The sequence below is a fragment of the Aquarana catesbeiana genome, linkage group LG12 (assembly GCF_042186555.1).
Source record: "Aquarana catesbeiana isolate 2022-GZ linkage group LG12, ASM4218655v1, whole genome shotgun sequence".
Taxonomy (NCBI): domain Eukaryota; kingdom Metazoa; phylum Chordata; class Amphibia; order Anura; family Ranidae; genus Aquarana; species Aquarana catesbeiana.
The window spans coordinates 86,892,294-86,904,717 of NC_133335.1; the positions used below are offsets into that span (position 1 = coordinate 86,892,294).

The 12,424-nt window shown below is 45.8% G+C and overlaps 1 protein-coding gene across 5 annotated transcripts in view; it reads right to left on the reverse strand.

Moving 5' to 3' along the window:
- The window catches only part of TMEM94 (transmembrane protein 94), a 175,348-nt gene that overhangs the window by 21,586 nt on the left and 141,338 nt on the right, over positions 1-12,424 (reverse strand). The gene's annotated exons all lie outside the window — the stretch shown is intronic.

Consider the following 12,424-nt stretch of genomic DNA (forward strand, 5'->3'; position numbering starts at 1 on the left):
CCTGGAGCTCAGCGAGAACAACTGGAGCTCAAACTGAACAGCAAAAAAAACCCTTCACGAGGGAAAAACCCTCTAGATCGCAGCCTGCAGAACCTTGCGGCCAAAAGAAGCATCCGCAGATGCCAGCATATCTACCTTGCAAAATTTTGTGAAAGTATGCACCGATGACCAGGTGGCTGCCTTGCAAACTTGCGTTAGGACGCCTGATGACAGAAGGCCCAGGAGGGCCCAGTCGATTGCGCCTTCACCGGGAAGGGAGGAACCCGACCCTTGATAGAATAGGCCTGAGTCCCCATCTGCCTGATCCATTTAGAAATGGTTCGCCGAGGAAGCAAATATTGGTCTGTCCGTGATCACGAACAAGGAGTCTGACTTTCGAACAGACTCAGTGGCCGCCAAATACACCCTGACAGCCCGTACCAAGTCTAAGGTGTGCAAGGCAAATTCCCCCGGATGTTGCGACCTGGGACATAGAGAAGGCAACACGATGTCTTCATTTAAATGGAAGTCAGAGACAACCTTTGGAAGGAAAGAAGGACAAGGAAGAAGCACCACCTTGTCCTTATGAATCACCAAGTAGGGCATGCGACAGGATAGCGCCGCCAACTCTGACACCCTGCGAGCAGAAGTAATAGCCACCAAGAAGGCCACCTTCTGTGATAGCGTGAGCAGGGGAATTTCTCAAATATTTTCAAGCTGAGGCTTCTGTAGAACATGAAAGTGGCAAGGGAGATCGCACCGGTGGAACCACATGTCGCACTCCCTGAATGAAGGTACGCACCAGGGAATCCGAAGCCAGGAAGCATTGAAAGAAAACCGCCAAGAATGACACCTGGCCCTTGACAGTACTATAGGCCAAATTCTTTTCAACACCCCTCTGAAGAAAAGTAAAAATGCGAGCCACCGAAAAGGAACGTGGGCAAAACCCCACTGACTCACACCATGAAATGTACGCCTTCAACGTCTGATAATATATCTTCCTGGAAGTAGACTTTCTAGCTTTGAGCAGCGTCGGAATCACCAACGCAGATAAGCCCCTATCCTTCAACAACTGGCTTTCAATAGCCAGGCCGTTAAAGCCAGCAACGGTAAAACAGGGTGGAAGATCGGCCCTTGGGATAGCAGATCCTTCCTGAGAGGCAGCCGCCAGGGGGCGTCTGCGACCAGACGCACCAGGGCCGATGAGGCCAGTCCATGACTGGAATTCCCTCAGCCTCGATCCAGCACAACAGCCAAGGCAGAAGCTTGAGAGGAGGAAAGACGCAGATCAGACGTTACTGGCCCCACGGAGCTACCAGAGCGTCTGAGGCATCTGCCAGAGGGTCCCGACACCTGGCCACAAACCTCTGCACCTTCTTGTTGATTCGGGATTCCATCAGATCCACATCTGGAGACCTCCAGCGTAGACAGATCTGTTGAAATACCTGCTGATGGAGGGACCACTCCCCTTGGTCCAATACTTGACAACTAAGGTAATCTGCCTGCCAGTTGTCCACCCCCGAAAATGTGAATGGCGGAGATGGCCGGGACGAAACACTTTGCCCACCGTAGAATACCGGCTACTTCCAGGCCGACTAACACACTCCTTATTCCTCTCCTTGGTTGACATAGGCCACGGCCGTGGCACTGTATGTGTGGATCCGTATCGGGAGCCCCTGAAGTCGATCCGTCCAATGATCCAGACAGAGTCTGATCGCCCGGAGTTCCAAGATGTTGATAGGCAGCCTGGAATCCCCCAGCGTCCAGTGACCCTGAGCCGAGCTCAGGCCCAGGACTCCTCCCCACCCGGACAGACTGGCATCGGTGGTGACCACCGTCCACTACAGCGGGAGAAAGGATTTTCCCTACCAAAGAGCCGGGGAACGAAGCCACCAGATCTGGGACCCTTTGATTCCTTGACTCAGCCGAATCTGACTGCCTAGAGACTCGGAACATTTGTCCCATTTTAACAAGATCTCCCTTTGCAGGGGTCTCGAATGGAACGGAGTGAATGGGACCGCCTCAAAACGTAGCCACTATCAGGCCCAGTACCCGCATGCAAGTCCGCAAGGAGACCCACCTGCTGGACAGCAGCAAGCGGGCTGCCACCTGTAATTTCTGGAGTTTGTCCTGCGGAAGAACCACTCTGGCCCGAGCAGAAACTAATTTCTGAACTGGAATCAACGCAGACTTTTGGTAATTTATCAGCCACCCAAAATCTGCCAAAGTCTGAACAGTGATCTCCACGTCGCCCCTCAGGGCCGATGGGGACTCTGCTCGCAGCAGAAGGTTGTCCGTATGGAAGCAATGCAGGCTTACCGGAACCGTTGGATTCAGAGGGACGTATGTCACCTGAGTCAATAATGCTTGTATTGCCACCAGGTAGTGAAGTGGGGTTTCCCAGTGGAACGTTATGGAATCCAGATGTTGTTCTAGGACTCTCGGCAAACCTCTTCCATATGTAACCCGATCTCGTAATGGCCTTCACAAAGCTGGTAATCTCTCAGCAATCGGACCTCAGGTTGGGTGAAATCACATCAATCAGGACCGCTAGCTTCTGTCCTGCAGACCTCCCAGGAGCTCCTGTGTCTGGACCAAGATCTTGTCTGCGCAAAGTCAACACAACTGAACTGTGGCTAGCTTTGCTGGTCCAATGTGAATATCCAAGTTCTCTCAAGTTATCCCCTCGGATGAGAAGTGGGGGGGGGGGGGGGGGGTTACAGGTACATTCTTGAGGTCTGTATGCTTCCTCTGGATTTTGGTGTTCCCAGATTCTGCTTATACAATCCAACGGAAGAAGATGCAAGGCAGGCGAGGAGCTCAGAGGTGAAGTTTAGTCCAGCAGGGTGTCTGGGCTGTGATAGTCCACAGTGAGAGGTTCTGAGCTGAGTGACAACCTTCAGGGTGCTGCTGAGCTAAGAGGAGGATAGGGGTGTCCTTCCTTTACATAGTGACTCCCAACTCATTCATCGGTTGTCAGTGCAGCACCCAGCAGATCAGAGAGGAGATCTCCAGACACAGAGCTCTGGATCTCCAGCAAACACGCGATTCAGGGCCTGGAGGTCCAGAATCGGATGTACCGTACCCTCTTTTTTGGGGATCGTAAATAAGTTTGAATAAAAGCCCTGGAAACGTTCTGACACCGGAACCGGGGCAATCACCCTTGGAGCAACAGGCCTTGCACTGCTCCCTGAAGAGCTAACAAGCGGTCCAGAGACAGATGCAGATTGGACGGAAAAAAACTGCTTGGGGGACAAGTCTGGAACTCGAACTTGTAACCAGACAGAATCACTTTGTTGAATCACTTGTCGTTTATCAGAGAGGTCCCCGGGCCCGTAAAGCAGTGAAGACGTCCCCCCACCCAGACTGTGGGTGAGGGAGCCTCTTCTTCCGCAAGGAGCCCGCTCTCAGTTTGTCCGTCCAGGGCCGACTGGGACCTCTCGAGGGGGGCTTTAAAGACTTCGAGCCTTTGTCAGTGGACCCTGAGGGATGGAAAGAAATTTGTGTGCCGAGAAGGAAGGGCCACGCTTGCGACTTGGCTCCTTCCCCTTCTTTGACTGTGGAAGAAAAGCACTCTTCCCCCTGTGACACTCTTAATGATATCGTCCAGAGTGGCCCCAAACAAATGATCGCCTTGAAAAGGCAGATCAGCTAGGGCCTTTACAGAGGCCTGGTCCGCAGTCCAATACTTCAGCCACAATATCAGTCAAAGCACTACCGCTGAAACAGATAGCTTAGAAAGCAAGGAAGCTGCGTCCAAAGAGACATCGCAGACAAACTGCAGTCCCTGGACCAGTTGGTCCGCTAATTCCGTGAAAGCAGGAGGAAACTGGTCATCTTCCAGATCATGGCGCAACAGCTTCGCCCATTCTGTCAGCGTTTGCAACACGGGGCAATAGCCAAAACCGGCGGAAGCGCCAAACCAGCAATAGAGAACATAGTGCAGCTCAGAGACTCTGCCTTCTTGTTAGCCGGGTCTTTAAAGGCCGGAGAGTCCTCAACCAGGAATCATAGTGGTTTTGTTCAACCGAGAAACTGGGGGATCCACCACAGGTGTAGTTGTGCATTTTTTGAACAGACTCTCCTCAAAGGGATAACACACAGCGAAACACTTTGGGATCACAAAGGGGCGTTTTGGACGCTCCCATTCTTTATAGACAAACTTGACGAAAAAGGAGGGATAAGGGAACACTTTTGTTGCACGAGGCGGCTTATGAGTGCCAAAGGGAACCGGCACCCCCACCGCAGCTGCATCCTCCATTTTTAAAGTTTCCTGTACAGAAGCAATCAGTGCGTCCACCAGCGTTTTCTCGTGCGCAGCCACTGGGGCAGAGGAATCATCCTCACTGTTTTAAAGATCTAGGACCGCGGCCACAGACCCCGCAGGGTGGGCCCAGCCCACGGCAGCCAGATCAGATTCGGGATCTGACGAGACAGATGAAGCAGGGGAAGGCAGGGGACACTTCTTGCTAGTGTGCCGTCCAAGAGCCACCTTCACCCGGGACACAAAGGACTCCAGGGCCGCCGTCAGTGCGGCCTCTGACAGGGGGCCAGGTGGGGAAACATGCTCCTGAGACTCCAAAAGGAGAGAAAAAAAGAGAGACCCACACTAAGAGTGACCACTACAATGGGACACCCCCACAGGGTGTACCGGACCACCAGGACACCCCACAGCCTGCAGCAGAGAAAGGAGGGATCCCCCAGACTCACCACCCCACCAGCATAGCGCTTGCTGCCTCAGATGTAGACCTGCACACACGTGGCGTCCAAGGGAGAAGAAAACACAGGAGTCAGCGCCGGGTAAAAGGAGGAGCTTCTGCCTGCCAAAAACGCCATCCTGGGCTACACAGTAATGGCTGCTGTTGCCTGAGCCAAAATCCACCATATCATGGCTGCCGAGCTACACAAACATTGCCGCCGGCCATAAGAAGTCATCAGGCACTAGGGAAAAGGACGCCGGCTACAGCAAATTGGCCGCCGCCCGTGCACCATGTGACTACCACAGATGCAGGAGACCCTGTAGCCTCCCAGGATGAGCACGAGAGAGGATCCAGGCACCGGACCCAGTGCCCCCCCCCCCCGTAATCACAGCACCTAGGCGGCGCGCACCCCCAGCCCACCAGTACTCAACCGCGTCCCCGTGGACCCACCAAAGGCACACTACCCTATATGGAGGGAGGAGGGGGAAAGGGGGGATACCAAAGGACCTCCAGGGCCAGGAAAAGAGGGTGCAGGGACAGAGGGGGTCATTTACTCACCATATCAGGACCAAGCGGGTACGGCTCCAGACAGAACTTCCTCGCCACCGAAGTGGGGGGCTGTCGGCCATGAGGGCCGCTGCGACTCAAGCTGAGACCCGGTCATATGCAACCTTGTGAAACGTTTAACTTGCAGGGTCAGCCCCCGTCCAGTGGGGCTATGTGGCGGACGACCTAGCGCGTAGCTACGGTCTGCACGCGCGCGCTGGCCAGACTGGGGTGACCACTGGATCGAATGTCCAGCCTGTCGCCCAGTCTTACATAAAGAAAAATTAGAGTACAGTTTAATTGCAAATGAGCTATACATTCAATAAAGAAAAGATCACTGATCGGTGTGATTTTTGTGTTGCTAAAAGAACAGTGCTGCTAGGATTACAAAAAAAAAATAAAAATTTGTAAGTTCATCTATTTCTTATTTAGCAGCGCTGCACCATTTTTATTTGAAGTATTAGCGCTTTTCCTTGGTTGAGATCATAAGTGGGTTCATGGCAGCTTTTACAAGTTTAACTAGTTCCGGATCGCCCTGTGGCAGATTTACTGCTACAGGGTGGCCCTCCTGTGCAGGATTATATATATATATATATATATATATATATATATATATATATATATATATAATTCTGCACTTCCACCTGCTTCTGCTGTGATCTGCGGTTGCTGGGCACTGGATGTCTGCTGGCACCAACCGAATGTCGGTACAACACACAGAACAGGGATCTGCCTATGTAAACAAGGCAGATCTCCATTCAGACAGGGGGGGAATGGATGGATTTTGTGTCCCTGCAAAGCAGGGTATAAAATTAATCTCTTCCCTAAGTAAAAGCAGCACACACGTCACAAAAACACTGGCTAGACACATAGTTAACCCTTTGATCACCCTATATATTTAACCCCTTCCCAGCCAGTGTCAGTACAGTGACCGTGTATATTTTTAGCACTAATCACTGTATTAGTGTCACTGGTTTCCGCAAAGCATCAGTTGGTGTCCGATTGTTCGCCGCAATATCACAGTCCCGCTATAAGTCGCTGATCGCCTCCATAACTAGTATAAAAAAAAAAAAAAAAAATACCATAAATATATACCATAGTTTGTAGACGCTATAACATTCGCGTAAACCAATATACGCTTATTAGAATTTTTTCAAACCAAAAACATGTAGCAGAATACATATTGGTTTAAATTTATGAAGAAATTAGATTTTTTTTGAAAAAAAAAATATTGGATATGTTTTATAGCAGATTGTTGATATTTTTTTGTTTATAGCACAAAAAAATTAAAATGCAGTGGTGATCAAATACCACCAAAAAAAAGTTGTATTTGTGGGAAAAAAAATTAAATTTTTTTTGGGTACAGCATTGCATGACCGCGCAATTGTCAGTTAAAGTAACGCAGTGCCGTATCGCAAACAATGGCCTGGTCATGAAGGGGGGGGGGGGGGGGGGGTAAATCTTCTAGAGGTCAAGTGGTTAATTCAGGAAACCAAAACCCAATTGTTCCTAGAGAATAAAAGAATTCAGTAATCTCAAATTGCAGTGCAGAAAAAAATGCAGCTCTACAAACCGCCAATGAAGAATAGTGGAAGTCAACAAGCTTTCTTTTAGGCTTTTAGAGCCTTTCTGATGGTTGAGTACCATAAAAAAAGGTTGTTTAACCACTTCAATACTGGGAACTTTCACCAGCTTCCTGCACAGGCCAATTTTTAGCTTTCAGCACTGTCGCACTCTGAATGACAATTGCACAATCATGCTACACTGTACCCAAATTACATTTTTATAATTTTGCTGAGACAGACAGAGCTTTCTTTTGGTGGTATTTAATCACTGGGTTTTTTATTTGTTGCTAAACAAATAAAAAAAAAAAAAAAAAGTGAAAACAAACACGTTTTTCTTTCTTTCTGTTATAAAATTATGCAAATAAATGTTTCTTCATGAATTTAGGCCAAAATGTATTCCGCTACATTTCTTTGGTAAAAATATCCCAAATCAGTGCATATTATTTTGTCTGTAGGAAAGTTGAGCAGGGGTGGCCAACCGCTGGCCCACGACCTCCTGGGTTGAGAGCCCTCTGATACAGCCCACAACCTCTGCTCTGGGATGGCGGGTCGGCAAGCCCAGATCGTGGGTTCCCAACCTGCCATCCCAGAGATTCAGTGTTCTGAATGGAGCCGGTGCTAGAGGAAGAATGGCTGCGGAGGGAGCAGAGCCGCATAAGCCGATGCTTTCTGTATAGCACCGGCTCCTATCACAAGCAAAGTGATACCAATTGCACTCTGCCTGGGACAGCAAAAACCGGTGATACCTGTAGCAAGAGAGATTCCTGAATGAAAGATTAATATTAGGGTCAGTTTTTATGATAAAATCACAGTGTATATATGGGCATATCTCTTCTGCAGTGGTTACTGGGTGCTTTCAAACTAGTTACCTGCACTGAGCCATAGACTTCACTTATTAACTGTGGGTTTGGTGCACTTTATGAAAGTGTACCACACCTGCAGGATATAACAGAAGACTATGGCAAAGTGCAGTTAACCCAGGAAAGCCACAGGTGCACTGCACTCGCCGTGCAAGTAAACCGCAGCACATCAGTGTGAAAGCAGCCTTAGGCCCCTTTCCCACGATTGGTCAGATCAGGTCCACCTGTCCGTTTTCCAGGCAGACCCTCCATGCACCTCTATGGAACGGCAGATGTGCCTGTTCACACCCACCTACCTCCAATCCGATCCACTAAAAAAAAAAAAAAAAAAAAAAAAAAAAACAGAAGGGGATCCATCCCCTTCCGCCTGGCGGATCAGATCAGAGGGCCAATAGAGTAGAGCAAGCTGTGTCTGTGTCACTGGGGACCCCAGAAGAGGAGGATCAAGGCTGCTCTGTGCAAAACCATTACATAGAACAGGTAAGTATAACATGTTTGTTTTTTTTAAAAAATATCCAACATTTACAATTACTTTGAGTGCTCTGTATAGGGAAGATCAGAACGTGAACCCAGAGAAGCTGCAGGCTAATAGACTGGAGGTAAATTAAGGCATTATGAATAAATTTTAAGTTTACCAGTATTGCACATTATATTTAAAAATGATTATATTCATGCAAAGAATTCTCAGCCTTTAGTATTTCTTAAATATAAAAAGATTTATATCCCACCCTTCATATAGCTTCATGTCTGACTCCCAGTTAGAGTAAAATATATTGAAAAGAATACCGCGCTGTAGTAAATAAATGATACCGTGCAAATCGTGACACAAAAAAATAATGTGAAAAAGCATACAGAATCACAAAACAATAATTAGAAAATTAATGAGCAGCCGCTAAATGTGAGATACACACAACAATATATATTATAAAAAAGTAGCAGCGCTAGTATCCCAAAAAGTAATTGATTAGTGCTCGGATATGTGATTTAACCATATAAATTGTATATAGCCATAACCTAGCAAATTAAAGGCAACACTAAATGAATATAAACAGCAATATTTGATTAAAGAATAGTCCATAAATATATATATATATATAAATATGTGAAGAGGCCTTAGGCCCAAATCCCGGTCTTCATAGTGGTAATAGATGCACTAATTAAGTGAATGATTCCTCCACCGCACCACTGTGATAGCATCAATAAAAATGCGCGCTTACCGCAAGGCAAGCCCAAAGGAGCTTGCGACCTTAACCCGGTCGGGGCCTTTATCCAGAAGGAATGGTTGAAAAGCAATAGTCCACCAAGCCACAAGGGATCAGTCACACCATGGAGGGATGTAAATACAACTCCAAGATACCGGGATATTTCCCATTCAGGAGTTCCCCAAGGAAAGAGAGGGAAACAACATAGTGTAATCCTGGTAACTATCGTTTATTTTAGAAAGTTAAAAAACACTTACAGTGTAGTAGAAACAAAGCAGCATAAAAAATCAGCCGGCCGGCTCAAGCAATCACCCGTCCAGCAGACGGTACATGCGGAACGTCAGCTCCTTCCGACGCGCATTTCGTGCCCCAGACGACGTCAGTGTGTGACGAAACACGCGTCGGGAGGAGCTGACGTTCCGCATGTACCGTCTGTTTCTACTACACTGTAAGTGTTTTTTAACTTTCTAAAATAAACAATAGTTACCAGGATTACGCTATGTTGTTTCCCTCTCTTTCCTTGGGGAACTCCTGAATGGGAAATATCCCGGTATCTTGGAGTTGTATTTACATCCCTCCATGGTGTGACCGATCCCTTGTGGCTTGGTGGACTATTGCTTTTCAACCATTCCTTCTGCATAAAGGCCCCGACCGGGTTAAGGTCGCAAGCTCCTTTGGGCTTGCCTTGCGGTAAGCGCGCATTTTTATTGATGCTATCACAGTGGTGCGGTGGAGGAATCATTCACTTAATTAGTGCATCTATTACCACTATGAAGACCGGGATTTGGGCCTAAGGCCTCTTCACATATTTATATATATATTTTTATGGACTATTCTTTAATCAAATATTGCTGTTTATATTCATTTAGTGTTGCCTTTAATTTGCTAGGTTATGGCTATACCCAGTTAGAGTAACCTGTATATCTGACTTTTAGATATATACAGTGCCTTGAAAAAGTATTCCTACCCCTCGAAATTTTCCACATTTTGTCATGTTACAACCAAAAACTTAAATACATTTTATTGGGATTTTATGTGATAGACCAACACAAAGTGGCACATAATTGAAGGAAAATGATAAATGTTTTTCAAAATTATCAACAAATAAATGTGTGAAAAGTGTGGCGTGCATTTGTATTCGGCCCCCTTTACTCTGATACCCCTACCTAAAATCTAGTGGAACCAATTGCCTTCAGAAGTCACCTAATTAGTAAATAGAGTCCACCTGTGTGCAATTTAATCTCAGTATAAATACAGCTGGTCTGTGAAGCCCTCAGAGATTTGTTAGAGAACCTTTGTGAACAAACAGCATCATGAAGGCCAAGGAACACACCAGACAGGTCAGGGATAAAGTTGTGGAGAAGTTTACAGCAGGATTAGGTTATAAAAAAATATCCCAAGCTTTAAACATCTCACGGAGCACTGTTCAATCCATCATCCAAAAATGGAAAGAGTATGGCACAACTGCAAACTTACCAAGACATGGCCGTCCACCTAAACTGACAGGCCAGGCAAGGAGAGCAATAGTCAGAGAAGCAGCCAAAAGGTCCATGGTAACTCTGGAGGAGCTGCAGAGATCCACAGCTCTGGTGGGAGAATCTTTCCACAGGACAACTATTAGTCGTGCACTCCACAAATCTGGACTTTATGGAAGAGTGGCAGGAAGAAAGCCATTGTTGAAAAAAAGCCATAAAAAGTGCTGTTTGCAGTTTGCGAGAAGCCATGTGGGGGGCACGGCAAACATGTGGAAAACGGTGCTCTGGTCAGATGAGACCAAAATGAAACTTTTTGGCCTAAAAGAAAAACACTAACACGGCACATCACCCTGAACACACCATCCCCACCATGGTGAAACATGATGGTGGCAGCATCATGTTGTGAGGATGCTTTTCTTTAGCAGGGACAGGGAAGCTGGTCAGAGCTGATGGGAAGACGGATGGAGCCAAATACAGGGCAATCTTAGAAGAAAACCTGTTAGAGTCTGCAAAAGACTTGAGACTTGGGTGGAGGTTCACCTACCAGCAGGACAACGACCCTAAACATACAGCCAGAGCTACAACAGAATGGTTTAGATCAAAGCATATTCATGTGTTAGAATGGACCAGTCAAAGTCTACACCTAAATCCAATTGAGAATCTGTGGCAAGACTTGGAAATTGCTGTTCACAGACACTCTCCGTCCAATCTGACGGAGCTTGATCTAGAAGAATGGGCAAAAATGTCACTCTCTAGATGCGCAAAGCTGGTAGAGACATCCCCAAAAAGACTTGCAGCTGTAATTGCAGTGAAAGGTGGTTCTACAAAGTATTGACTCGGGGGAGCTGAATACAAATGCATGCCATACTTTTCACATATGTATGTGTAAAAAATTTTGAAAACCATTTATCATTTTCCTTCCACTTCACAATTATGTGCCACTTTGTGTTGGTCTATCACATAAGATCCCAATAAAATACATACGTTTTTGGTTGTAACATGACAAAATGTGGAACATTTCGTGGTATGAATACCTTTTCAATGCAGTGTGTGTGTGTGTATATATATATATATATATATATATATATATATATATATATATATATATATATATATATATATATCTATATATCCGACTTCAACTGAGGGCGTGATCTCACGGCGTGACAACCAGGTTTATATTTGAAGGGTAAACAAACCGAGAGGCTGACCAATATAAGCCTGGTTGACACGCCGTACGATCACCCCCTCAGTTGGAGATGTAGATTCCACAGCGTGGCTGTGGAATCTACATAGACGCTATCCTGAGCAGCAGACTGGCGATTACGCTTTTATACATGCTTCATTGATTTTAACAGCTTGTACGTATTTTGTATGAGGGACGGGTTTTGGGTTCTAATAAATGTGTGAAACAGGATTACGCTATGTTGGAATCTTTTTGTTTTTTATGACTGTATCTAACTGGAGCGATTCACACTGCCCAAACCCACCTGCAATGCTGATAACTTTTCTTAAAAGTATTATAAGGATTCACTTTAAGGCCTGAGACATTCTGAGCTCCGGTGAGCGTAACCCATTGGAGGAGTGTGCCTCACGTGGTGAAGACCTTGGTGTTTGGTGCACGCTTTGACAACCATTTAGGATCACCTGCTATTTCCAGAGTCGAACTCACTAACTGGCATCACATCAAGTTACATGCTTAGGACACATTTATGTTGGTCTGAAATCTGGTGGACTAACATAGACGCTATTATAACATAGGACTGATGCAGCAATCCAACTGAACTTTCTTATGTTATTGTTTTCACACACACATATTATATTAATTATATATATATATATATATATATATATATATATATATATATATATATATATATATATATATTTATTATGTAATATAGGAGATGTACTAAATCTAAAAAGTGATAAGTGTTTGTACAAAATCTTCTGTGAAAAAATCTTTAATAAAAATTACCGGATTAAAAAAAAAAAAAAGTGATAAGTAACAATTATTTTTAACAAGGCACATGGTATATAATTATACCACATACCATAAATATAGAAAAGTATAACAATTATGGTGTCTGAAAATTT